This window comes from Crinia signifera, chromosome 6 (genome assembly GCF_055691185.1).
Source record: "Crinia signifera chromosome 6, ASM5569118v1, whole genome shotgun sequence".
NCBI lineage: Eukaryota > Metazoa > Chordata > Amphibia > Anura > Myobatrachidae > Crinia > Crinia signifera.
In genome coordinates this window covers 91,404,150-91,410,156 of record NC_139222.1, presented here as the reverse complement: position 1 = coordinate 91,410,156, position 6,007 = coordinate 91,404,150, and positions in this window count along the sequence as shown.

Sequence of the window (6,007 nt, the reverse complement as noted above, 5' to 3'; positions counted from 1 at the left end):
TAATAAAAAGAAAAATTGTTATGATTTCCTGATGACACCATGAGTTATTTTTCTTTGTAATTTGTAATTTTTTCTTCCTGATTTGGATTGGAGGAACGTTCTTTGAATTTTAAAACAGCCATCCCCTTTTTAGAAAAACAAATAGTAAGTTAAGTGGCCTTTTGTAAGTATGCATCTCATAAGGGTAAATCCTATACCCTGCAATGTTTTTGTGGAAGTGAATAAGTGCTATGCTGCATTTACAGTACTGCAGACTTAATGTTCGCATCCTATGTGGTTGCAAGCAAACATAGTCATGCATTGATGCTGTGTGCACACGGTGCAGTTTAGTGTAATTACCAATTCAATTTGGACTATATACTCCAAATTGAATAAAAAGTGACACTGAATCGCAGTGTTTGATGCAGATTCGATCCTGATGCGCGGCCCTGTGGCATTGGAATTAACAGCAGAAATAGACTTGTCAGCCGAGTCTATTTCTGCTTCAAACTGCTAGATCGAAAGAAGTGTTATGCTGCTCCCCCCTCTTTCGTCCCGCCCCTTCCTTGCCGATGCTGGCGGCCGCCAATATCAAATCTTTATTGACGGCCGTCAGGTAGGCCCATGTATGCACCCTATAAAAGAGGCCATGAGCGGTGTGAGCTTGGGTGCTATTTAGAGTTGTCACGCATTGGCACAAGCCCTTTGCATCCTACTTTGGAAACTGGATTGACCCCATACTGTTTTTTTAAACTATTATTTTTATCTTCTAGCAATAACCATCCCATGATTCACAACTATTATCTTGATCTGTCAAGGTGGAGGTGGGGAAGGACGGGGGCTATTTATAATACAGAGGTGGAAATATACTAAGATTGGAGGTCTATTTCACATGGGATGTTGCTATGGGCAACCCCCAGAGAGTGAGCTCAGGTGTCTAGTGTCACTTGGCACAGCCCTCACACTTTGCAGAATTATAAATCCTAAAGTATAAAGAGGAAAAACAAAATAAATTGTTAATTGTACTGTAGCTCCAACTGGTCCTATTTTCTAAAGCCTAGATAGAAAATCACATGGAAGATTTAACATGAGAAAAGTATTGTTAAAAAAAATAAAGAAGTAATAGTTCATGGCAGTAAGCGTAGACTCGCCTGGCTCTCTGGAGAATTTCTTATCTGAAAATGACTTTCATAAGTTTCATAACCTCATAGCTAGCTATGTACAAACCTACCCAAGACTTTGCACAGGGGTTTGGGCATATGTGTAAAAATGTGCAAGCTTGTAAAACTAGCAAAAAACGACGCTATTGACTTCTGCTACAGGACATAGCTTTTAAGCTCTGTACACACTGGACTATAAAATGAGTGATGTCGCTCATTTTAGTCCTTTTGAGCAACATCAGGAAGAGCATAGAGGCGACACGGGGGCAGCCTGCCAGGATTTAATTTGCGGTGGCGCTGGGTGGCATGGGGGGGGGGGGGGCGGGGAGGGAGCACGAGTGTGCCTCTGATCTACTCTCATGCTTTGGCTCCGCCCCCACGCCGCCCTGCACCTGTTGTCACAAAGGAAATCCCGGCCGGCTGCCCCCGTGACATGTCCAAGCTTGCTGCAGCTGTGCCACATCTTGGGACTGCTGTAATGATAATCCGCTCAGCCAATCAGGCCACTTGTTGGTGGGGGGCAGCGGGCCAGGCCAGATCGGATGCGGCCCATGGGCCGTATGTTGCCCACCCTTATTCTAGAAGATAGTAGATAGAATCTGGTTGGTTGCTATAGGCAACATTCCATCTTCTATCAAACTCCCATCTTAGTAAATTTACCTCCTAAAAGCTGGAATCCAGCTAGCAATGTTAGACCTTAGAAAGAACAATAGTACTCCTACATTATAAGATGTATATCAGAAACAATGACCTATACTGAATGGGTAGGAATCATAGGATCGACAGGGTCTACTTCGAAACAAGCAAAAGGACGACACATGAAAGGGACCGGATCCCGTGCTTAATGCAGAACTTTTTAACCTATATTCAAATATTCCCTGACCGTTGGCATCCTCTTTGCAGGCCAAGAGCTGAACCTGTATATTCGCCTGTATTCAGACTTGTATGTATCCTTGCAGGTTGATATGCCTCATCAGCTCATGCTTGCACCAGCATATATTCCTGGTACGAATAATGATATGCCTGCCAACCATTCTATTTACATTTCTCTGCATGACCTGCAAATGTGTCAGCATGCCCCTGAGCTTGGTCTAAGAATGCCCATTACAGTCCATTTACACCTTTTCTGTTGCAAGAAGAGATGTGCTTTAAATGTGCAGGACTCTGCACCGCTCATATAGGGGTATCCTCTGCTCTGGGGGTTATCAGTAGATAAGGGTCCAATGCACTAGTTCCAGCTCAAAAACTCTCATGTTGATCTTCAATAGTAAATATTCTGGAAACTGTTGTAGAGAAAATGACTTTACAAGTATAAATATCACGAAAACTCTTATTAAAAGGTAAGTGCACATTTGCGACTTACTTTTTCCCGTATTTGCAGGATTAACTGCTGTGTGCACTTTCCATCAGCAGCACTTGTCTGTTTGTGCGCTCTTGTGATAATTGCAATCACCCCAGTGGCATAAGTTTGTCCCAGTTGCCCGGAGGCAAGATAAATATTGGTCGTCCACCCCCCCAACACACACAGGATTCGGCATGAAAAGCCGGCGGTCGGGATCCCGGCGTTCAAAATCCCATGCCGGAATCCCGAACGCCGAAATCCCGACAAGGGGGGACGTGGATCGCCGACGCCGGAATCCCGAATGCCGGGATCCCGACCGCCGGGATTTAAACTGCATCCCCACACACACATGTGTGTGTATGTCTGTATGTATGTTATGTTTAAAATAAAGAGACTGTGACATCTATGGTACTGCTAAATCCCCCCTTGGGAGCCGAAGCCCAACGGCAGATGACTCCATTGCCTCTTAGAGTTACACCTCTGAAGCCCCCTATATCTCTGCATTATTGACTCCTGTTTTCCCTGGATAAGTGGTGATGCAGGAGCAACTTAACGGAATCATAAACATCCTAATAATACATCTCCCTCTCCCCATATCTGAGGTAGTACAAGATCAATCAGCATACTTGGAGCTGTAATGAGCTATACTAAAGTGGGTGGTGCTTTTCCTAAGAGTACACATGGGAACATTTTCAAAACTGTTCTGTCAAATATTTTGCATTGTTCTGGATTTGGCTTAAAAAATGTTCTGAATTGTTCCCAGTTCTATTCAAACACACCACACAGTAAGATGATTTAACTGTGAACATTCCAGCTCACAACTAAAGTTCTGTAATATCTGGATCTGCAAGTGTAACACAGAATATGGCTTTGTGCATGTGGCCTTATAGGGGGGCGATTCAGACCGTCTTGGTGCAGGGCCAATTCGCTCCCTCGTCCGATGTTTACGAGCCTAGCTAGCATGTCTGAATTAGGCCTATAATCACCTACGGGTGTGGTTCAGATTTGCACATGTATCACCTGCTCACCTGGATATTGGGGTAGATGTATGAAGCAGTTATAAGGGAGGAGAAGTGATAAAGTGCCTGGTACTTTATCACCGGCCAATCAGCTCCTGACTGTTAAGTTACAGGCTGGGTTTAAAAGGGACAGTTAGGAGGTGATTGGTCGGTGATAAGGTACCAGGCACTTTATCACTTCTCCTCCCTTATCACTGCTTCATACATCTACCCCATTGTCACATAATGCTGCTATTTTTTTGGTATTATCTTTAAATCTCTCCTTCAGAGTCTTCTTTGCTCTTGATTTGTAGCAGAAGTTTCACTGGGGAAACCCCTTTGGCCTAATATATGTGTCAGGGTTAGAAGACCTTCCCTATAAGCCAATAAAAGTATACCAAATAGAAAATGGTAACCCAATAGGACCATTGTATTTTTATCATTGGAATTGAAAGAGAAATCTGCATCAAAAAATGTATATATAATATTTTATATATACTATTCAAGTGTTATAGTTCTGAATCACCTTAGAAGATTTGTATATTAGTTAGAAAAATAAGAAGTACAGTAGATATCTTTTTAAATAGATACTTTGAGCTGACTGAACAGCATTCATTTCAACCAGCACTATCCCTGTGTATGAGCTCTGTCTGAAGGGGTGTACACACGGTGTGATTCATTTTATATTCAATACCGATATTATAGAGATCGAATAGCATGGCGCAGCGTACCCATTCGATTTAGACTATGTATTACATATCTATACTATATTGTCTTACCTGCACAGGCTATTTTTCTGTTGGTTTTGGATGCAGTGGGGTCGCACATCAGGATCGAACAATGCTGAAAACTGTTAGATTTCGATTTGATTTTGACTATACAGGTTGAGTATTCTGTATCCGAGTATCTGTTATCCGAATTATTCCAAAAACCATACATTCCAGAAAGTGGGGAAAATTTTTTTGGTGATAAAAACTTACTGGGGACAACTGTAACAGCACTACTGAGGACATGATATGTAGCTGGCACTATATATGTGCAAGAAAATGATTGCTTGGCATTCAAAATCAGTGCCTAAGATAGTACACAAATTTTGTTTCATGTTTTGAAACCTTGTTTTTTGAACAAATAAAATATAATTGTGTGCAATTCATGTGGTTGATGTGTTATACAGCATAAATGCAAGATACTTCAAAATACATCATTGAAATACTAAAATATTCCGAAATACGGAGTAATCCATTATCTAAAATTCAGCTGAGCCCGATAATTTTGGATAAGGGATACTCAACCTGTATAAGCAATATCGAATAGAAAAATAGTCATCTCTGAATAGCCTACAATTCCTTCCAAAGGCTCTTAACATGATTTCACTCTACTATTAATTTAGTTGAAGATACATCTGATATACTTTTTAAAGTTGCTGTTAAGTCCCACAACTAGGGATTGAATTTAACAGGATCCTGGGATTTTGGCCCAAAACTGCCAGGATTTGAGTCTGCAATTAAAATGGTAATAACATTTGTGTGTACAAGTAGAACGTCGATAATCCGGCTTGTTTGTCAGATTATCAGTGGCATCCCCTGGAGCATGTGGGAAGCACCTGGTTCACCCCACAGTGCAAATTGGGCTGATAATCCATGGTTCCCAAACTTTTTTAAATCACGGCACCCCTGAGTATCAAAAATCTATTCACAGCGCCAATAGGCCATAGGTTTTTCATTGATAAAATCAGAAAAAAATAAGTAAATCCTTAGGATCAGTTATGTGGTAATGGACATAATTCACTTCAGTTAGTCCTCAATTTGCCTATTACAATAGTCTTAACAATATCTGAATTGGTCATGGACCACCGACTCCAGGGTGCAACGGCACACAATTTCGGAACTACTGCCTTACATGAAATTTGTGTTGAAAAATTGTCAATAAAGTGCCCACTAGATGGCACCAAAGCCTTTTGGTGAAAGAAAATCTGGAATTGAAAAGTGGTACTCTACAGTGTTTCTAAGCTAAAATGGCCTGTTTTTAATAGTTTTGGTACTTATGTAGTAACTGGGCTGCCGATTTTGAAATCGGGTCCATCGCATCGCATCGCACCCGACCATATCGCATGCGATGCGATGCGATGCGATGGACCCGATTTTTCCATAGGATTCAATGTTAAAATGGACTGAGTCCATTTTAACATGGAATTCAATGGGAAAAAGGGGTCCTTTTCATACCCCTACTATCCAAGTGGGCATGGAGTTGGATATAAACCTGTGGCGAGCGTAGCGAGCCACCGAGCCCGAAGCGTGGCGAGCGTAGCGAGCCCCGCGAGGGGACGCAGAATACCGTCCCCTCGCGGGGCTCGCTTCGCTCGCCACGCTTCGGGCTCGGTGGCTCGCTACGCTCGCCACAGGTTTATATCCAACTCCATGCCCACTTGGATAGTAGGGGTATGAAAAGGACCCCTTTTTCCCATTGAATTCCATGTTAAAATGGACTCAGTCCATTTTAACATTGAATCCTATGGAAAAATCGGGTCA